Source organism: Peromyscus californicus, unplaced genomic scaffold (genome assembly GCF_007827085.1).
Source record: "Peromyscus californicus insignis strain IS unplaced genomic scaffold, ASM782708v3 Scaffold_7__1_contigs__length_154581171, whole genome shotgun sequence".
Lineage (NCBI taxonomy): Eukaryota > Metazoa > Chordata > Mammalia > Rodentia > Cricetidae > Peromyscus > Peromyscus californicus.
In genome coordinates, this window is record NW_026294595.1 from 43,928,432 (window position 1) to 43,951,764 (window position 23,333).

General features: G+C 38.0%; 1 protein-coding gene across 4 annotated transcripts in view; it reads right to left on the bottom strand.

Moving 5' to 3' along the window:
• Scn7a (sodium voltage-gated channel alpha subunit 7) overlaps positions 1 to 21,478 on the bottom strand; it is a 78,400-nt gene extending 56,922 nt beyond the window's left edge. For 2 of the 4 annotated variants that reach the window (XM_052725231.1, XM_052725232.1), the window contains exon 1: positions 20,770 to 21,191. The gene's annotated coding sequence lies outside the window, so the exon portion shown is untranslated. Of the gene's footprint in view, positions 1 to 20,769; positions 21,192 to 21,233 lie in introns of those variants that run through there. The other 2 variants (XM_052725234.1, XM_052725233.1) reach the window with 2 other exon arrangements.
• Positions 21,479 to 23,333: the final 1,855 nt, after the last annotated feature.

The window sequence follows — 23,333 nt, forward strand, 5'->3', positions numbered from 1 at the left end:
TTTGAACTGATAAACTAGGTTGTGGTGGGAAATGACCTAATAGAAATAAATGAAACAAATAAAACCACAAAGCTTGAAATTGGGTAGATTGACATTCAAATTTGAAATTGCTCCTATTGTTTATGGAAATCTCAATCAAGTTACTTATATATTTTAACTTGATTTTTTAGTCATACCACTGAGATTCTTTCTTGAATGAAAGATAAAATTTTACACATTGACAAAAAGTTCAGTACAGTAATAGGCACATAATAGACAAGAAATCAATATAAACTTTTCTGAGATTCAATTTTAATTTTAATTTTATGTGTATGAGTATTTTGCCTGCCTGTATGTCTATGTACCATATATGCATGTAGTGTCTGTGGAGTTCAGAAGAGAGCAATGGAACTCCTTGGAACTGAAATTAGAGATGGTTGTTAGCCACCATCAAATCTGGGAATCAAATCTAGGTCCTCTGGATGAGCAGTTGGTGAGCTTAACACCTGAGCCATCTCTCCAACTTCTTAAAAGGAATTTTATTTGTGATAAAATTTGGTATGTGGATCAAATGTAATAGAATCATATATAATGACAGTGTGTATAAGACACGGAAGTCTGTACTAAATGGACCCATCTGCACAAGTACAACAGGGAAGAGATAGGCTTTGTAGCAGAGAAAACTGTCAGTATGTCTTACTTAACATCAATATCAATATCAATATTAATATCAAGTCAATACCAATTTCTCTTGCCAAGAAAGATAATATAAACTTAGACTGTGCTGATAGATGATGGAGAGGTTATTCTTCTCTGTTCAGTATGGGTAAACTGGAACAAAACCTTTTTGATAAAAGTAAAATGACATTGTGGAGAGTTTGTATACAAAGAATGGAGGGTGTGTCATAGTGACAGAGAAAAAGCACAAAGCGGAAATTCGTTGCTTCCAAGTATCTGAAGGATATCTGAAGTATTTCAAGTGGAAGAGAAACTAGATTCCCGTATTATCACAGAGGAGAAGCTAGAATCAATGAGCCAATAGCAGGACAGATTTGCTTTTAAGATAAAGTGTTCTCTAAAACTGAATGAGTTGATGTGGGCATCATGCCTCACCTTAAGTAGTAATAGGAAGCATGCAATTATTGATAGTTGGGTGAGATGTTTGCAATGGATACAAATATTGATTGATAATGTCAATATAATGTAATCTTGGAACTATTAAATGTTAAGATACTTTTATCAAATTTAACATTATTATTATTTTGCACAGCATCACAGGATAAAGGTTAGCTGAGACTGAAGGATTAGAAATTAAAAATATTCAAAATAGCTGGACTTACAGCACCATCACACCCATCTTAAAATAATTCCTCTATTTATTGCTTTTAGAAGCACTTAGATGTCTAGCCAACAGTATTAAACTCATGCATATTAAAATTACATTTATTAGCACTAGACATGAAAGAGATCTTTCCAGCTCATTATATGATGCTGTCATTAATTAAAATAGTCTAGACACATTTCACTGAAACCTCAAGATTTAATTTGCCAGTCTGTTTTCTTATCATACAGTCCAAATGTAGCCTTCCTTTTCTATACCACTTCTTGTTAAATAATCCAATGATGCCTTGTTTTATTAGCTAACAGATAGGGACCATAAGCAACATTACCAGTATTTGGGATCCTTCATATATATGCAGTGTAAAATGCTGTAAGATTAAGTCAGATAACACAGAATCCTTGAGCCACCTTATATTGGGACTTTATTGGGGCTCATTATGCCCCTCAGTGCAGCAACTTATCTCCAATGACTCTTTTAGCAGTTAATCTGACACTGAAAGAAAGTATACCAAATTGTTGACTAGAGGAATGAATGGACAGTAGGCATTTGTCTCCTGTACACTGCAAGGCAGTGCAAACATTTATCAAATGGAACTGGCAGGCCTCTGACTTTTAGATGGTAGAGTGCAAACTGAATTATTAATCATTAAAACACAATTCCGTAAAAGCATTTCTGTGGGAAATTTATATAATATGCTCCAGGCACTATGCTTTCTGTTGAGCTATCTTAATACAGCATCAATGCCTAAGAAAACAAAAATTAATAGTTAATCTGTCCATTAGCTGGCCTTTCTAAAATACTGAATAGCTAGAGTCAGCTTTTGGCAATAATAATATCACATTCAACTCACGGTTGCACTCTTGACAAGTTGCAGTTGTATAACATTTTAGACTGTTCAGTAAAATGGAATCCTTTTCTATTAAGAGGGTGTGGAGTATATTCTTACAGAAAAAAGTTTTTGAATTTAAAATTTGATAAGGAAAATTTATCAAGATACTGTGGAGACTGTAATTATGGGCACTCCTGTTGAATGGCTGCCATTTCTGAGACAAAAATTTCAAATTACCTCATTTTCTTTCATATTGTCCTTGTGAGCACCATTTTACAGAAGAGTAAGTGTATCGCTGTCTCTTCCATGACTGCTCCATTTATGGCACAGCTGAGTAATTGGTGAAGACCAATGCTTACTCATTTGTGCTTAGATCTACATTGGGATGTGCTTAACCAAAAAAAAACCCAAATAAGGACAAAAGGATAAGAGACTGTTCTCATGAAATCCACTCTCTGGATTCAACTCTGGATTTGGGGAACTGTTAATTCTATAAATCATGCTAGGAGACTCCCTGATCAACAAGCAAAAAGGAAGAGCTAGGTAATTGGGAGAAGAACTTATCTGGCTTCATTTAATTACAAATAATTCTATGCTTTGGGGAAGTCAACTAAATGCACCAGTTTGTAACACAAGTCTTAAAGGTCTTATAATAAAAAACCCAGAGCCCGATATTGGGGTGGAAGCTGAAAGATCAGAACAGCCAGCCACTAGCTTACCTCTACAAAGTCCTCAGCTTCAAGAGAGTGAGTTCCTATTTCCTCACGCCCTACATACCTTTCTGTGTCTTGCCATATTACTTCCTGGGATTAAAGGCGTGTGTCACCACTACCTGGTTCTGTGTCTCTCATCTAGCCCTGTGTGGCTTTGAACTCACAGAGATCCAGATGGATCTCTGCCTCCCGAGCGATAGGATTAAAGGTGTGTGCCACCACTTCCTGACCTCTATGTCTAATTTAGTGGCTGGCTCTGTCCTCTGATCCCTAGACACAGACCACTTCAAGATTTTTCACTTGGATCAAAAGACATAAAGGAGGTAAGACCTTGGGTAATCATTTTTTTGCAGGTGCCAGAAGTTTTTGCAGCACCTTTTAGCAGTTTGGCTGGCAAAGGTAGCAACAGTGTGAGGCTCAGTGACCCACACTGTATGTTTGGCTCATTGAGGCTGAAGAAAGTGAATGCTCACTGAAGGGGTTTTGCCATTTGATACTGACTGTGGACTTAGCTGAGCCTTATTCTCCTCATGGATGTAAGTAAGAATGTTTAAAGTTGGTTTTTAATCTGGCATGGTAATTTTATATTTCTCAGTGCTACTTTTGTTGTTTTCATTAAGCATAATTTGAAGCATTGGCAGGTGGCAGATTTATAGATATTGAGAAGTGCCTTTCAAATTGGAGTGGGAAATTGAAGTTATTCAAGGAATGACTGTGTAAAATGCCTTTTCCTCCAGTATTTTTGCATTCTCCCTGGCAGTCATTTTACATCAGTTTTATTCTTCCACCAGACATGTTTTCATTTTTTTTTTCTTGCCAATCACAATCTCATTGAAGATTTGGGACTGGGAGATACAGCTCACGCAACTGTACTGTTTCTGTACAACATTGTGAAGTTTGCATATTTGCTCTGTTCTCATTATGCCAACAGGGAGGGTTCTGTATAGTTTTGGGGGTGCTTTCTCTTTTTGTACTTTCCATGTTTGCAGAAACACATATGGTAAGATGTGGAACTGGGAAGTTCCCATTAACCTTGGCTCCTGCACTTTTGCAGCCAGATCCATTTCTGGATGGCCTAATTATTTGAATGTAAATCTAAGGTGTAAATTTAAAAACTTGAAAGGATTCTGAAAGTAAGCATGCATGAATTTTTAAACAAAAGTTTATAATAGAAAGGCTGGAAAAATGTCTCAGCATATAAAGTGCTTGTGAATCAATTGTGAAGACAGTTCAGATCCCCACAGGAATGATGGCTCTCCGATATCTCAGTGCTTGGAAGGCAGAGAAAGGAAGTCCCATGGACAAACTGGCTAACTGGACTAGACAAATATACAGTCTTTAGGTTCAGTGAGCTTCCCCTCTTGGTAAATAAAGTGGAGCACAATCTAAGAATCTAGGAAGATACTCAATGTCAACCTTTAGCACATACACATGTGTATGATTCATACACATGTGTACCCACACACATGCAAACACATAAACACATGCATATATACATACCATGTGATAAATAAATAAATAAACATAATATATATATATAAAACATAAAATAAATACATAAATAAACATAATAGAAATCCTGGTTTTACAAAGTATTGACTAACGTGCAGAGAAACATCCTAGGAAACTCTTGGTATTTTAAGTTGTTACAACTCTTGGTATCATAAGTTGTTATAACATTTCTGAGATGTTGGAACAGCTCAGATGTAGCCACCTCCCCACCCCCACCCCATATAATGCACTCTTAGATAGGATTCCTATAAATTATTTATGCTTCACAAACCAGAGTATTTTGGGAATTAATTAAAAATAAAATAGGTGGTAGCTAGTAGATGATGTTCTCTCTAATGTCCCTTGAAATGGTTAAACCCTAATAGTTGACTTCTGGGTATAGGTCAGAGGATGTGACAGGGATTTATAAAATTTGGCTGAAAGTGATTATCAGATCTTTATAAAGGTATTGTGGAATGTGGGAAATAGTATTTCAAATATTAGGAATGAGAGATAATATTTTTTGACTTTTTGACTTCTTGACTTTGAGATATATCTAAAAACTTCCAAAAGTGTAAACTCAGTAAGAAATTGTAAATATGGACCTGAAGGTTGATACAGATGAGTAAGTTCTATTCGTGTGCATGTGTTTTATATACAAACCAGCATATGCATACATTAGCACACATATATGTACAGTATACGGTGATAGACAGACATCATTGAAATCAGGTTCTAACAAAGGATTATGTGTTGGCAAAATGGCTGAAATCCTTTTTCTTATTTTGTAAAAGTGTGTGTGTGTGTGTGTGTGTGTGTGTGTGTGTGTGTGTGTGTGCATATGCATGCCTGCGTGTGATGTGTGTGCATTTGGTGTGTGTACGTATGCATGTATGTGTGTGATGTGTGCATGTGTGTGCATATGTGTGTGAATTTGATGGTGCTTGTGTGGTGTGTGTATGGAGACCAGATGGTGTTAGGATGTCTTTTTTCAGTAGCTTTTCCACCTTCATTTTTAAAGTCAAGAAAGTTCCTATTTCAGCTGCAATGGCTGGCTAGGGATCCTAAGAATCACCTTGTGCTTCCCGTCCTAAGCTCTGGGATCATAGGAGTATGCCACAAAACCTGGCTTTTACAGGGGACCTTGTCCTTATGCTTGTTTAGCACCATAGTACCTGCCAAGCCATTTTCTCAGCAACCCTGAAATTTGTTATAAATAATTTAAAATACAATTCATTGAAAAATTAGCTAGTTTTAAACAACTGTAATTGTGATAGGAATCTAGAAGTAAAAGATCAGTATTAACCTGTATTTTAAGTCATATGGGTTAAATATTAACAAGATAGAAAATAGTCAAGATCTGGAAAGCAGTTAAGGAATGATATGCACTAAGAGACAATAACAAAAATGATTACTGGATTCTCCTTAGAAAAGTGGAAACCAAAACAAAATACGACAATACTATTAATGCATATAAAGAACAAGAACTGTAAAACTAAAATTATGCCTTCAAAAAAGATGTTCTTCAATCATGATCACAAGACAAAGACAATTTCATACCTTTCAGGTAGATATTTAGACATTTAACATGAAATAAATAAAATGAGATATGGTGCATAAATATAAAATTAATCTACATATTAATTTTAAAATATTAATATAATATGTGGATAATTATAAAAATATGGAAATTGTCTATCAAAATATAGAATAAAATTTATACAATAGAACGTAATACAAATGTTGAACTACCAATAGGTATGATGATTCAAAAGCTCACCCTATGCAACATACACACCAAAGATTATACACTGCATAACTAAATTTCTAAAAGAAAGGTAGGCATGTCCCAGTATGGCACTTTTCATGGAGAGTCAGTACTGGTTGCAAGGTGAAAAGCCTGTTAGGAATTTGGAACACACAGGTGGATATACTTATCAAAATGACACTCAATGACTCTTAAGGTTTGTGCATTTTCCCCCTGGGAAGCCATAAACAAATGTGATTTTCATTTAACTATTGCACCAATAAGTATATCTTATGATTAAGATAAGGATGTTTGCAAATTGTTCTTGGAATAAATGGAATAATCATTGCAATCTGATTTTAGAAATGTACAAATGGACAGAAATATGGTTAAGTTCACTCAAAATGATCATTTGTAAGTTCCAGGCACTATGAATATAGGTATTAATGCATTTTTCACAAACACTTTATGTGTTTGAAATAGTTGATTATAAATATGTGGGGAAGAGTTAGTTGTGTAGCTAGGTTCCTATCTAGGCTTTAAAAATTAATTATTTATTGATTTTATGTGTATGTTTGTTTTGCCTGAATGTATATATGTGTACCACATGTGCACAGTAATCACAGAGGACAGAAGAGGGCATTGACTCCCCTCTGATTGGAGTTACAGACTATTGTGAATGGCCATGTGGATGCTGGGAATCAAACCTGAGTCCTGTAGAAGAGCAGTCTGTGCTCTTACCCACCGACCCATCTCTCCAGCCCTGTATTATTATTTTAAAAATAGCATTTATGCATTTGTAAATGATCATGCAATTTATAAAACACTTCTTTTGTCTTTGATCTTAGATAAGGCATTTCACCTCTTGATTTATTGGTTTTCTCAACTACAAAGTGGAAATGATGAAAGGAAGGGTAATGTTAGCAATGGTAAGAAATGTAAAGCACTTAGAATAATGCCTTCCAGGTACAATACACTACCCTTATTATTATATCCTTTATTATTACTTTAAATCTTTTAAAGTATAGTCTTTTTATGCTTACTAATATTTTTCAATAAAACGATTATCTAATATATTGGAATTTTTAAAGACAACCTGCAGAAGACAGTATAAGTCTTACTGGTAAACAATAATTAATAGTAATAACACATTACAGTGAACAACTACAATACAATAACATTCTTGAAATTTCCAAAATGCAGGCAGGTTTCTTTTACTTTATTTATATTTCTTTCATGATTGTACATTCAACTTGTTACTATTTTCATAGTGTTTGCTGCTGTTTCCTCTTCTAACAATTGTCTCGAACTCATTGCAATTGAGCATGATAATGGAAATAACAGGCTATAAAAAGCAGCCTAAAATAGCCAATGAAAGAGTCAACCATATCATCAATGTTTTGACTCTTTAAATTGCCTTCCTTCCTGTGTCCAACCACACCCAATGCACTGCTATTTTCTTGTACTGAGCTGAGCTTGAAGGCTGGAGATTGATGGAGAATGAGCCTGGTCTACAAAGCACTGCACACATCTCTCTAGGTTTGAAGTTCGTAGTCAGATTTAGAAGGAGCAGATGCTATTGCAAGCATAATCTAAATTTGTCGCAATTATTCCTTAATGGCTGTGAGTCTCAAGGGTAGAAAAACTTTAATGTGGAGATACTGAAAGAATCCAGCTGCTCAGACTTACTTCTAATGGGAAATGGTCATGTCCATCTATAAGGACAGACTCTCTGGCTTCCAAAGTTGGCTGGTGTTTACTCCATCATTGCACATTTAGTTGGCACTCTTTTATTCTTGTGATTTCCTCACCTTAATGCAACTTTAACTTTCTTTATTACAATTCTTCTGCTTGCTCCTGAGAGCAAGTATTTTATTTTGCTTTATTCTTTTCTAATATAAGCTACTGTTGATTTACTTACAGCTCTAATTTTTTAGGGTTCTTTGAAGTTGTGTTTTCCTCATAGTTCAGCAAATTTTTGTTAATGCTTGAAACTTAACTTTCTGGACAATAATTAACCTAATCACACTGGGACCAAATGTGGTTCACATTTGCTGGCTTCATATTTCCAGATTGCTTGAATCTGTTATTCTTTATTTCTCTCGCCTTACCTTATTCTAACATTTTGGAAAACATTGTTGAAATAGGACATCTTATAGAGAACATTTGGAGAGAAAGGAAAGTGTCTACAATAGAGTCTTACTCAATTTAAAGAACGAAATGTTTGCACAAGTTTTTACTAAGTAGCCCAGGTTGACCTTGAAATTGAAATATTTCTATTTTAGGCTCCATACGGCTGTAATTACATGTGTTTGCTTCCATGTTTGTCCCTTATCTTTTATTATTATACTGTAACTTTTTTTGGATACATTAAAGTTTTTCACAGCCTATGGTGATATTGTGTCACATAAATATATTGTGCATCCTAATAAACTTATCTGGGGTCAGAGAACAGAACAACCACTAGAGGCCAGAAAATGGTGGCACACACACACCTTTAATCCTAGCCTTCTGGAGGCAGAGATCCATCTGGATCTCTGTGAGTTCAAAGCCACACTGGAAACAGCCAGGCATGGTGACACACGACTTTATTCCTAGGAAGTGATGTCAGAAAGCACAGAGGTATATAAGGCGTGAAAACCAGGAGCTAGAGCTGGTTAAGCTTTCAGGCTTTTAAGCAGCAGTTCAGCTGAGAGCCATTTGGATGCGGACTCAGAGGCTTTCAGTTTGAGGAAACAGGATCAGCTGAGAAGTTATCGAGGTGAAGTTAGCTGTGGTTTCTTTTGTTTCTCTGATCTTTCAGCGTTCACCCCAATACCTGGCTCCGGGTTTGTTTTTTTATTAATAAAACCTTTTAAGATTCATGTTACACCAGTCTTTCAAAAGACTGTTCATCCATTTAATAGTCCTAAGTGACACTAAAACTAACCATAGAGTAATCTTTTATATATTTTGTTTTTTAATTATACCCAATGTTTGTACATGCTTAATGAATGCAATACAGTGTTTTGATTTGTGTACACTAGGTGCTTTGCTTTGTATCCTCATTCATAGAACATACAAGTATAAGATGCTAAACACAGTATCACACACTAGTTTTGCTAATATAGAATAAAGAAAGTCCATAATTTAAGGAGAATGGAATACAGACTCTTAAACAAATCAGAACCAACTTTTACCTCGCTTATCCTTGAAAATGATTAAGACTTCAAGAAGAAGAGACCAAAATTATTCCAAATGCTCATGAACCTGGATTGTTTCAGTGGTCAAACTGAACTGTAGCCTTGTACAATAAATTAATCAATGCCTTTCTGATGTGAAAAGTGACACAGTGGTCATCATAAGCTTACAAGTAGACAGCATCAGATAGTAAGAACAACAATGAAACCTCTGTGATTTCAAAATTGCAAGAGCCAAAAAGTGTAAGAAGAGCCTAGTAGGATTCAACAGCAGGAAGAGATGCAGGTCAGAGTTCAATAAAGTCCTCTCAAGGGTCTCCCAAGAAATGCCATTATGACCTATGACTGTGATAAAACAACAGAGAAATTTATCTATTAAGTTTACAATGTATATCTGGTTCTGCCTTAAATGTTCCCATCATACTTAATCTTTCCAAGTATCAATGGTCTTTCATTCCCTTCTAGGGATCCTGAAAAGTAGTTTAACCCAGTATTTTAAATTACTTACTTTATCTTATTTCTCCAGATGTTCTAAATACTTCCAATGCATGGTGAAATCATTAGGATTTCTGGGTCATCCCTTGTTACCTCATCAAAATGATTAAGTTGCAAAGAATCAGGGTTGTCTTAGAATTCTGATAGATCCATTCTGTCAGATCCTTCACCCAAAATTCCTGGATTATGATAATATTGGAAACAAACAAGTTACAGAAAAAGTACCCTGTCACTCCTCACATGGAGATGAAGGTGTCTCCATCAGGCAACCAGACTCTTTAATTTGGCTCTTGCAATCTTAGTACAACTGACTCCTCTGAGATGAATGGCCTGACTGATGTCTGTGGAAAAAGAAACTCCAGAACTAGAAATATCTCTAGAGTGCCTGAGAAGCTCTCATGAGCAGCTCAGTATGTGTATCTTCCTGGTATCTTTACTCTTGCTAGATTTCCCTGGCCCTTCAGTGATGCTTAGCTTCTCAGTAGAGGAAGTAAGTACATAGGCTCTAAACTTGTCTTCTGAACCAATGACCAGACTGATGAGCTTGATATAGTTTTTATGTAAGCCCAAACCTAAACCTCTAATATCTGCTCTGCCCATGTTCGCTTGACATGAACACAAAACCTTCATCAGTGTGCTTGACCCTGGGAGGGGAAATTGATGTAAGGATTCTGATTTGCATTTCAGGAAGCCTGTAGTCTCTGAGAGGACAAAATGGGAGTTTCAACAATTGATTTGTACACTGTGGAGTGAGAAAGTCCTATCAACATTGCTGAAGAGAATATTAGTTCTTGGCAGTACATCAGAATTCTCCATGGCCTATCTCTCAAGAATGGAGAAACAGTGGTCCAAACCAGAGAACCTCAGAAGATCTGAGGTGCAGCCCCATGAGGTGAATCTGATGCATACTGAAGACAGAAAGATACATTAATAGCCGTGCTCTACTTAAACATCTTCATATATCTCTATGGCACATACTACATTAGATTTCTTTTTTGTCTTCTGTTTTAATCTCAATAAACATAAGAGGGATCAACCATAAACCAATGTCAGTGAAAGAAATAACTGCTTAAGAACACCTGCTTATCCAGAACATTCACACTCCTTTCTCTTCTTTAGGCATCCCCTTACCCTCAGCTGCACAGTTTCTCCTCCTCCTCTGAGTTCTGGGTTGGTGATGACCTGGTCAGGGTGGTAGTCTGGTAACAGAAGACCTTGGATACTAAAGCCCCTGAGTTTAAAATTAAATACATGGGAACCTCCATCTTATCCCATGCCTAATACTTGCCTAGTTGGTAATCACTTTATCTTTTTCCTTCTATTCTCTCCTCTTCTTTCTAGGGTGTCCCATCTTACCTTCAAATAGGACAGTCAAAATTTCTCAGTAGCTAGAGATAGTTTGAGTGTACACCAGCTGTGGAAGAAAGCTATCAACAACATCCTCTTTCATTACATGGCCACTCAATCACTGAGCCAATGATAGGCTTCTCCAAACTCAGCTCACAAGGTTAAACCTACTTCAGTACCATTCTCTGTCCACAACTGCTGTTTCATCCTCTTAGAAATAATGAAGGGCAGGCTGAAGAGATGGCTCAGAAGTTAAGAGCATTAGCTGCTCTTCCAGAGGTCCTGAGTTCAATCCCCAGCAACCACACAGTGGTTTACAACCATCAATAATTTGATCTGGTATCTTCTTCTCGCATGTAGGCAGAACACTGTATACATAACGAATAAATAAACCTTTAAAAAATAACGAAGGACATGAAAAAATGGGATGTCATAGTCAATGTTGTTTTCTTATTCCTATTCCCAGTTTTGCCCCTATTTTCCAGTTCCACATCTAGAGCAGAATTTGCAAGGCTGCAGCCAAGCAGAGCAGCCAAATTCTCCAGAGATTTTAGGTTACCACCCAATGCCTCTTCATGATTACTCCTATTTGAGGGTATTTAATCTACTGGTTGTAAATAATTATCAGCATGCTTTATGGGAGTTAGGGGAATTTATGAAGAAACAAATGTGTAGATTAGTTTTGACAGAGAGTTTTAATAGATATCACCTGTATACATCCGTATATGGATGTACATATGAACATTTCCAGTAAACTCCCCAAAACTTTTAGCTTAGCAAATAAGGATATGGAGCACAGAAAAGGATCACATAAATGAAGAATATGGAAAAAGAAAACCAAAAATTTATTACAGTAGATCCTTCAAGTAAAGGTAGCAGCTCAGATGCCAATTTCATGCAGACATAATAGTATGAAACTATTTCTCATTTAATAGTTGTCAGACTATTTTGAATGAGTAGTGTTCGACATCAGACATGGGCTATTACACCAGTGCCATTGAAATAATTGCTTTTAAAACCATGAGAATTATAAGTCTACCATAATATGGTAAATAAGATTTACTCCAGACACCGGCATAGGTAAAAGGCAGAGGGAAGCCAACATTGAAGAGGAGATGAATATTCGAGATACAGGAAGCTAACTGCTAATCAATTTATCCATTTAATGGTCAATTTAGACTGACATCTTTGGTTGTGGCTGCCTCACTGCACTTAGTAGATGCATCGTAGCTTATATTTCATCTTTGTTGCATTCTAGGATGACTCACAGCTGAACCCTCTGATACATTCTTTCCTCTCAAATCTCTCTGACTAGAATCTATTTTCTCCACAGAGTATAGCAAAGTGATCTTATTCAGTGCACTGATCTTTCTTTTATCTTTTAAATGGGACTCTATGAAATATATAATCATTGATTTTTGAAAGCAAATGCTTACAAGGAAAAGTGATTGAAGCTAATAAGATTCTGAGAAGCCTGAATAAAATTAGCATAAGCAATAATTGTAATGGTGAAACTCTATAAAGACATAATGGAGACTTATTTCAGTGAACAATCTTTGATTGACTGACATATGAAGGTATGGCCACTCTGATACACTTGAGATCAGAGTATAAATGTCTTTTTTCTTTAGGGTAACATAATTTGCAGTCAGTATGGATTGTCACCATTCAGACATTGAAATGTCATACAGTGAAATTTTGAGGCTAAAGGGTAACTGGATTGAGATAACTCAAGTCTATCTAGATTTTGGCAGCCATCTGAAATTCTTCCTTGCTTTAATCTCTTTGGTGCTCTCCTTTGCATTGACTCTGGATTGGTTATTGCAGGTATTGGATGCCCAGTCTGTAACTTGTCACTCACAGACAGTTAATCCTGACCTATGGACTTTGCCGTGTTGTCTTGGGACTTAAGCTCTTTGCAGCTGTTCTGTAACCAGGTCAATTAGTTTTGGCTTTCGAGTCTACTCTTCAGTATAACCACCAATTCTAGCTCACTCTAACATTTCTGCCAACACCCACCTCACCCCCATTTTTATTGATTATTTGGGAATCTCACATCATGCTTCCTGATTGCGCTTGCCTCCCAGTCTTCTCAGGTCCACCCCCATTCTTCTGTTTCCCCCTCCCCCCAGCAAAGTCCAGTTTGAGTTGTCCTTATACTCACTGGAACATGACCAAATTTCTAGTGGCCAGTGCCCCAAGGGAGGATAAGTCTTTCTCCCCCACCATTAGGGGAGGAGCCTAAGAAGCCATTAGGTGAGGAGATCCATGCAGTGGCCAGAACAAGGCAGGGCTAGTTCTCTTGTGCTGACATCACCACATACAGGGCAGTGCTGTGGGCCTATCCTGTGAAGCGGAACCAGCTCTCCCACCAGCCAACACACTCTTAGGAAGTGTCATCTTGGGAAATTAAAATATAAATAAACAACTTTCTGAATTATGTAAGTGTACTTTAATATTTTTTTAAAGTTTATCTTACATTTTATTAACTTTAATTTTAGGAGCACAATGCAATGCTTGTCACAGAATATATTCTGTAATGATTAAGTCAAGCTAAGTAACATATCCACCACCTCTCATAGGTGCTATTAGTAGGGAGAATATTTATCATATAGTCTTTTAGCAATTTTGAAATGCATGTACACAAATATTGTTGATTACAATTTCTGTAGGCAAACCTTTGAAACATTCTTCGTACCTTACTGAAATTTTGAATGCTTTGGCCAGCGTTATCTCTTGCATTCCACCAATCCCATCCTTAGGTGATCATCATATTCCTCTCTATATCTAAAAGTCAGTCTATTTTAAATTCTACATTATCTTCCTATTTTTTATTTTATTATTACCCCTTAGAAACTTGTTTGTTTTCTAATGAGAGACAGAAAAAGGGGCAGATCTGTATGGGAGCAGAGGGGGGAAGGAACTGGGAGGAGTGGAGGAATGAAAAACAGTAATAAGGATTATTGTATGAGAAAAAAAGTCCATTTTCAATAAAAAGAAAAAAATTTACATATATGATCCTGAAATACAGCTGATCCTTACTACCCATGTGTTGCACATTTAGAGATTCAACCAAGAACAGAGAAAAACCATTCATAAAAAAGCACTGTAATTTCCTGAACATATCTAAATATTTTCTTCTCATTATGCTATGAACAGTAAAGCATTATATTATACGTTGTAGGCAGTCTAGGGATGAGTTAATATAGATGGGAAGAGATGCATGCATAAATGAAAACATTACACGACTTGATATAAAAAACATAAAATTCTACAGATTTTGGTATCCACAAGGGAATCCTGGGACCAATCTTCTATGAATGCCAAGGTAAATACATTTGTTTTCTATTAGTTATAAGTTAATGCTGCATAATATTCATCCAGATTCATCCACATTGTAATGAATACGTGCATGTAAGAACTGAAATCAGAATTTTTAAGAAATTGTCAGCATGAACATATTAACTATTTGATTGTTTACCACATTAATGATATAGAAGCAACCTCAGTATCTATCAACAGAAGAGTGGATAAAGCAAATACATAAATTTCAGCCTAAAGAGGAAGAAAATTTACATATAAAATTCAGTTATAAATACTTCCATTTTTGTTTGATTATAATTCAGTCTTTCCTATGAATTATAAACTACAGATAATGACCTAGTATGTGAAGGAGTGTTAGCAAAATCTAAAGTACAGATTCCATCACAGTTTTAAGGGACAAATTTCATCTTGAGTCTAACATACTAGATTTTTTTAATGCCTCAATTTTTTTGTTTGTTTGTGTTTTCCAAGACAGTGTTTCTCTGTGTAGCCTTGGCTGTCCTGGAACTCACTCTATAGACCAGAATGTCCTCAAACTCACAGAGATTCGCCCGCCTCTGCCTCATGAGTGCTGGGATTAAAGGTGTGGGACGACACTGTCCAGCTCTCATGTCTCAATTTTATAACCAGGATTGATGGTCTTTGAGTATGTCTTGTACTGAGGGAGGAGGGATTAATGTCACCCACATTCTGAGTGGCAGAGTCAAGTTAATTATAAGAGCAGACACAGGACAGAGTCTTGAGATCACTACCAGTGCCAGGTGTGGGACACTACCCTAAGAACTATTGCTCAGAAAGGCCCCAGAAAGCCCCAAACAACACAGACTGTACTGTTCCTCTTGGCTGCCCACTAGAACTACATGGTAGGAGCCTATTGTAAAACAATACATACTTTGGTTGTAGGACACAGAGAAATCAAGATCAAAATGAACTGGAAGCTTCCTCTCTGCTACATAGAAGGTACTATATAGGCGGCTGGGAGAGAAAGTCATTAGGAATCGTGGTAGTATGAAAGAAAATGGCCCCCCAAAGAGAGTGGCACTATTAGGAGGTGTGGCTTTGTTGGAGCAGGTGTGGTCTTGTTGGAGGAAATGTGTCACTGTGGAAGCAGGCTTTGGGGTCTCATATATGCTGAAGTCACCCAGTGTCTCAGACCATTTCTGTTGCCTACCTATCACGATGTAGAACTCTCAGCTCCAACACCATGTCTACCTGCATACCATCATGTCACATCATGATAATAATGGACTAAACCTCTGAAAATGTAAGCCATCCCAATTAAATGTTTTCTTTTTATAACAGTTTTTGTAAGAGTCATGGTGTTTCTTCACAGCAATTGTTACCCTAATACAGTAGTCTTTCCTAGTGGTAGGCTTTGAAGGCTATAATACTGACCTAACTGGCAAGATCGACCTACTGGTGCAATACTGGAGACTATTCCAGAGTAACCATCCCCGTATGATTAGACTGGAGGATTGTCCCATGGGAGGGAATGCATATCTGATACTAGAAAGCCCCTTGGCCACTGGGGAGATCATATACCCTAGGAGGTCACTTACTACTAGTGTTTGCTAATAGTAAAAAATATATGATGTAGAACTTTCTAAATATTGATTTTTGTGACTATCAATAGATGCTACTCTCACCCTTGATCAGAGAACTGGCTTGTTTTTCCAGCAAATAACAATGAATACAGAGACCCATGGATGGTCAAGATGCAGGGAATAAGTAAATAAATGATGACTATCTATGGCTATACTACCTTAAATGCACTCTGTGTCACTTGAGAATAAGTGACTAAATAAAGCATCTATATCACCCCCTCCAAAGCTCAGGGAACATTGTAGAAGGGACAAGTAGAATGTTGGAGCCTGACAATGTAGAACAGGAATGTAAGACACTGTATGGTTATGAGGAGTCACTGAAATTATGAACGCACAGCTAGGATGGTTTCCTGCACTGGAATTCACAAGATAGAGCCTTTCAACATTCAGTCTTGGATGTTTCATCCACCAGATGAAAACATTCTCTTCAACCTCAAAGGAGCCATCATTCATTGCTGGGGATGTGAGGTTTTTCTTAGCTGATATTGCATCACCCAAGAAATACAGAAGTGGACTAAGACAGAGAAAATGAGAATTATTTCGACAAGCTAATTCTATGTGAAGAAAGACACTATTGTAGCTAGGAAACTATTGGGTGCTGATAGATGCTGGGAAAAGGGGAAGTCTTCCTATCTTTCCCCAGCTACGCAGCTACTGGTGAGTCCACCATACTCTTTAACAGATTGCCTCACACCCTTCCTTATAGACAAAATCTTGGTTAAATTTGTGAGTCAAAACACACACACGGACATAACAATGGAAAGGAGACTTGCAAGGATGAGTGAGAATTGATGGAGAAAGGAGGAGAATAAGAGAGTGTAAAGGAAGGTGAATATTCTCCAAATGCACCTTATATATTTATGAAATTGTCAAAAAAACTAACTTTATTTTTCAAAAAAAAATCCAATGAAAATTCAATATGAATTTGAATGCCTGGAATGATACACAGGATATTAAGTCTGGAAAAAGGTGGGTTTCAACACGGTGAACTTTCATTACTATCCAGACAGCAGAATTATGGCAGGACTCTGGGCACCAGAATGAATGCTGCTTCACTTGACCAATGTCCACTTGAACTTTTCGATGCCAATTACAAGGCCCCTAAAGTCTCCTACTGAGATGGTAAAAACTCTCATACTGGGCTTGTCTGGTCTACAAAACAAGCATGCTGGGGAAAAAGCCAAAAGCTTTCAAAATGAAATATTCTTACAAGCCTAGCCTGTCAGACCCTTGACCAGAAGAAGCTGGCTAGGGGCCATTTGCAACCTCAAAGGGGAGGAATGCATTCTTGTCGCTGTTAGAGAAATACAAAGGGAATCCAGTAATGAATATAGCTCGCACAGTCCCCAGCAATCCTAAGGCCTTTTGGACAACAGTTTAAGATGCCACTAGATCTACGAAATGCTCTTTTTAAATGCAGAATTATGACATTTCCTGAAGGCCTGAAGGACTTTCGGAATTGCCTCTTTACTTCTTTTCACAGCCTGTAGTCTGTCTGATTTTCTAGGATCCCAGAGTCCCCAAAAGCCACTCTATGTTTTCAGATGTGAAAAACTAAACACAATGGATGCCTACCCCTTCTCAGATTGGAGAGCAACAACAGAGTAATGTTTAAAACAATTTTGGCGAACGACCATGAATTAGTTTTTAATATCACTTTGCACTGGGCAAAACATGACCAACAATGAGCTATACAGTCAAGAGAAGATAGAAGCTATGGACCAGAGCCAAAGTTGTAACCTGTAATTAGTGGTTCAGGCCATGTGGATGCTGAGAGGACTGGGAGGGAAATGGTGCTGAACTAGAAGCTTCAGTCTCTGTGTTTAAAGTACAAAGGATACAAGATTCTACTGGACACAATTTATCCATTCAGGGACTATGGTCCCCAAAGAATCAGCATCTAATGTTCTAGGCTAAAAACAAATGTACTAATTATAGACATCTCAAATTTGAATTTCTATAATAGGACCCTAACTTCAGCTCTTCTTTCAAACAAGATCTTTGATACCTAAAGAGAGAGATCGATACCTGACTCTGATGTGGAGCTATGCCTGGTTATTCTCAGCCATCTTCAGCAGACTGAACTCAGTCAGGCAAGCTGAACCAAGAACAGTGAGACCCAGTTGCTTTGTATAGTAGGGTAGTACAACAAGATGGATCCTGGTTTATAAGGAAAGAATCAAAGGCCAAATCAATACGAGGAGAACAGAATTTTAACTAGGTCAAGAGATATAAATAACACAATTAAGAAATATCCACAGCGACTATCACATGAAAGCATTCTCTTCAAAGCCAAAGGCTCCATCTTGCAGTGTTTGGGAGGTGGGATTTTTCTTTTCTTTCTTTCTTTTTTTTTTTCAAGACAGGGTTTCTCTGTGTAGCTTTGCGCCTTTCCTGGAACTCTCTTTGTAGACCAGGCTGGCCTCGAACTCAAAGAGATCTGCCTGCCTCTGCCTCTTGAGTGTTGGGATTAAAGGTGTGCACCATCACCACCAGGCAAGGAGGTGGGATTTTTCTAAGCTGTTAGCATACCACCAAGGAGATACAGAAGAGAAGAGTAGAATAAGGCAAAGAAAATGATGTCTGTTTCTACAAATTCATCTTATGTGAGGAAAGACGGCATCTTTGTGGATAGAGAGCAGAGGTGGGTAGGGGTTGTAGATAGTCTCAAATTGGTCAACATTGATATTAGCTTGTGGAAATAAAAGGCCAGACTCCCCCAAAATAACAATAATTAAAGAAATAGAAGCCATGAATTTCTGAGAGAGCAATGGGGTGGGAAAAAAGGTAATACTGTAAAAAATGGGGTAAACAGAGGGTAAAAGTATGTAATTGTGTTACAATTTCAAAAATTAAAAATGTTTTTAAAAGGTCTCTTTTGCACTGATGTTTCTACCATAATCCTTGAAGTAAAAGTATAAGTAGTGGCTAGAAACTTGTGAGTGAATCTCTGAGTACTGTTCTGCCATGCAAAGCTTATTCCAGTGAGGTCTAGAGTTGGGAACATTAGCCTAATTCTTATCCAAGGAAATGTTGGGTAAAGGATTGAGTCTACATTTCTAGTCTGATGAGACTTGACTTTGCCTCATTTTGGCAAATTCAATCACAGCCTGTATCGGTTACCTTTCCCATGTCTTTACCACATAAGAACCAGGAGACAGAATGTCCAGATGCCAAGTGTTTAGTTCTTGCACCAGTTCTCCAGGTGAGACTGATGAGCAGCACTAGTGTACAGGTCCTCATTATGTTATCTAAGGCTTGCTAGCCTCTTTTCCAGAGTCTTCTGACCAATGTCAGTTACTTCTATTATTTTAAACACATCCATAAGTAAAGGGGAGGCTCATGGTACCCCTTGGTGTACTGCAAGACTTAATGGATTTCTATACCTGAGAGTTTTTATGCCTAAACTTGATTACACACATATTAATAGCTATAGCAAATAAAGTCCCAACCACCTATTTACTATTTTTGATGGTATTAAATCAGAAAGCTAAAGCACACAGCAAAAGCAAAATTTTAAAGTGAAAAGAGAAAAAGTGTAAAACATATTTACAGAATCCTCAAGGGTATCAGAATATGACTGGCAAAGATTTTCAAAGGATGGACTATTACAGGTTATAATAAACTTGTCCAAAGGCTCCTTTTTGCCACAGTACTACACTTCAAATGAGATGCACTGACCAAAGTCAAGAAAAACACAGATAAACTCCTTGTGTAACCAACAGTCACACAAACAATTGCTTCCCTAAAACAATCCATATTGTCTTTATTAGTCCTTAACAGGAATTTGTAATGTATCATTTACAAATCAGAGGAACAAATTGCAATCAAGTTAAATATTAGTAATTAACTTTTTTATGCAAAATGAAAATAAAGTTTTATAATTCTAAATGCCAAAATATTATGATTGAGATTCTAGTTCTATTATGAGACAGCCCAATAACTCAGGAAATTATTATTTATAATATGAAAGTAGGATGTCAGTTGTAAAGTGAGTGGAGGAAGCATAAAGGAAGAGGCAGAAGGCCAGTGCTCCTCCTGGGCCTTGGCTGTGTTACTTACAAAAGTAGCAGCTGACTATAGCTCCTTAGGGCTAGCCATGGCAGGCAAGGAGCCAGGACTCTGATCACTCCACAGCAGATCCCTTCTGCCGTGCCCCAAATTCTCCCCATTTGCCCACCAAAACACGGCCATATTCTATTTCAGATTTTCCTAGCCAATATCCACATGGCACGTTGACAGCGTCCATCAGCTGAGACTTCTGCATGGGTTCAGCATCGGCACTGATCTGACAGTGTCCTAAGTCTTGGATACCATGACCAGAACAGCACCACCAACTCTAAAAGAAAAACAGATGCTAGAAAGAATGTGCTTGGGAGACCGAATAATAGAACAAACATAACATAAACCATGTTGAACTAAATATCCCAAACTCAGGCTGTTCAAAATAAAGACATCATTTCCAATAACATTCTTCCTCTGCTTCAATACTGATGTTATCACATCAAAAGTTCTACTCTTGAAGGCACAAAATTAGCCAAAACACAGAGACCGAACTCCTTAACAGTATAGTTACGACTCACATAACCTCTTGCTCCATCTATTCTAACCATCACCATCTAGGGGGTTGTAGACATTTTACAGTAACAGAGCATCTCTTGACTTCAGCTTACCTGGTTAGGTGAGGTAACTAACCACATATGCAGAGCAAACACCCACCTTGCAGCTGTTAGTTCAGGTCCTGATCTTAATGTTCTTCCTGGTTCTCAAACAGTGTTTTCCAAAGATGGATCAGAGGGTGGGGTGAGTGGAGTGGGAAGGAAAAGCTGGACCCAGCATGAGCTATCCTCATCGTGAGATTGTCACTACAAGAAAAAAAAATGCACTTACTTGCTGCCAAATGATAGTCTTCACTGAAAGCCCAGCAAGAGCCCCAGAAGCAAGGCTCCTGAGAGCGCTTTGCTCTCTTGGGCTTCTCTTTCTTCTCAGCTCCCTGCTCAGGAGAAGGTTGTTATGCTGTGCTTGCTCTCCCCAGCTGCTGCCAGCTAGACACTCAGCCACCTGCGTGGTTCCCCAGCCACAGCCCCAGAGACCACCTGCAGACTGATGCCCAGCAAGCCTAGTAGCTGTTTTTGTGTCCTTTGCCTCCCTCCCTCCCTCCCTTCTCTTGGCCACTCCCCCACCCTCCTCGCCAGGCCGGCCTGTGACTCCAGAAGCCAGATAAGCGTGGGCGGGCGATATTGACAGAGACCCAGCTGCAGAGGCAATAACAGCTTCAGCAGTGGCTTTTCATCCTCCTGCTGCCAGGGAAGGAGCCAGTCAGACAAGTGGGATTGGGATTTAGTGAAGAGAGAGAGATAAAAAGCTGGGCAAGGACTTGAAGGAGTGAAGGGTCCAAAGCCTGGGAGAAGAGCAAGAGCAGGGTGTGGCTAACTTGTGCTTCTGTGCCAGTGGAGTGTGTGAAAAGGGGGAGGAGAGGGAAGAGGAGGAGGAGGACAGCAAACTCAAGACCCTGATCTTCGGGAAGCTTTCCCTTCCTTGCTCTGATTGCCCAAAAGAGCATATGGACTAAGTGTCAGCCTGTGACAGACTGCCAGCCTTCAGCATGGAAACCTGCACATTGCTGTGGCTGCTGTTCTGTGCAGGTGGGCAGCTGCTTAAGAAAGACTTGATTGGAAAACTATAAGTGCATTGTGTATTTGTGTCCCACTCTGGCTAGTGGAATATGAGGTACAGAGGAAACTTTTATCTGTGTTTTAAAAAACTGGCATGCTCTAACATCTTTGTTTGAGGGATGTAGGGATGATGTACTAGATTTCTGTACTAGATGGACATGGGAAGATTTTAACACAACATAGACCATTCATTGTATAATCCTATTTTGTCCAGATTTACTGCAGCGTTTTATTAAAAACTTCATCAGCATACCTTTATGAATAAGGCCATTTACAGAATTTAACCTAGTACTATTGTCATACCTAAAAATAATAATTTTGTAATGCCAAACATCCTTTTGATTTTATTACTCGAAGTTGGTACATGGATTTCCAGCTTCTCTTGCTCAAGCTTTGTAGTGTCAATGCAAACACATTTCTTAGTGTAGACAACTCTCCCCTGGAGCAATCTTCCATGCTCACCTAAATGACCCCAAGTGTCTTTTACTATATTCAAGCATAAGGCAAATTTAAGAACAATGATGTAAAACATTCTCAATTGTAGGCAAATGCCATATTGAGAATTATTACTATAGAAGCACATATGTGCATGTGTGTATGTGTGTGTGTGTGTGTGTGTGTGTGTGTGTGTGTGTGTGTGTGTGTGTGTTGTGCAAAAGGTGTTTGAATGGAGTCATCCTATAATGGAGGAAAATTGCCTTCCCCAAGTAGCATAGGTTTTTATAATGCACAGTGCCAGCTAGGGCCTACCAGTATTTAAGCTGTCCATCAGGCTCCGTAGACACCACTACCAACATTATAGACTATTGTTATTTTTCTTGGTTGCCCTCCAGAAATTGACTGTAGACCCTGTTGCTGAAGACACCACATATTTGAGTAGTAGGACATAGGGAAATAAATCTGGTATTGATCTGGAAGTTTTGTCCCTACTAGTTAGCTTTAATAGTGCTGGAGGGTCCTATGTAATCCCTCAAAACTACAATAATAACTGTTCTGGCAAGATAAATCCACTTTTGCACAGTGGCACAAATGTTGCTAGAATATCCAACCACTTTCTGATTGAACTTAAAGGCTACTCCACAAGACAGAACTTACACCTGGCATTGTTAACTGGCCCCCAAACCAGTGTCCAGCTAGATTACAGAACCCTAGGAGAGAACTTTTATTATGCCAAATGGACATAGTAATAAACCGCACCCTAAGTTCTTATCTTTATAGACATAGATTAGTGCATTTCTCAATCCTCATCAAAGAAACTTCATTTTGCAGTAGACAGATAAACAGTGACTTACAGTGGATCAACACACAGAGTAAGAAGATGTGGAGTGCTTAGTGTTAAAAGGGATATTATGCCCCCTCCTACCAAGGCTCAGGAATTGTTATGGAAGAGGGGGCAGAAATAAAATAACCAGAGGTAGTGGACATCTGCAGTGAAGTACTATTTGCCAGTATATGACAGGACAGTGGCACACATGAAGGCACAGCCCTGCAACTTGCATGCACAAGACTCTCACAAGATCAAGGCAACCAAAATCCAAGCACAATTCAGGGAGGTTCTCAAGAAACCTACCTCTATCTGAGGAGCGATGGGTGATTGATGGTAATTTG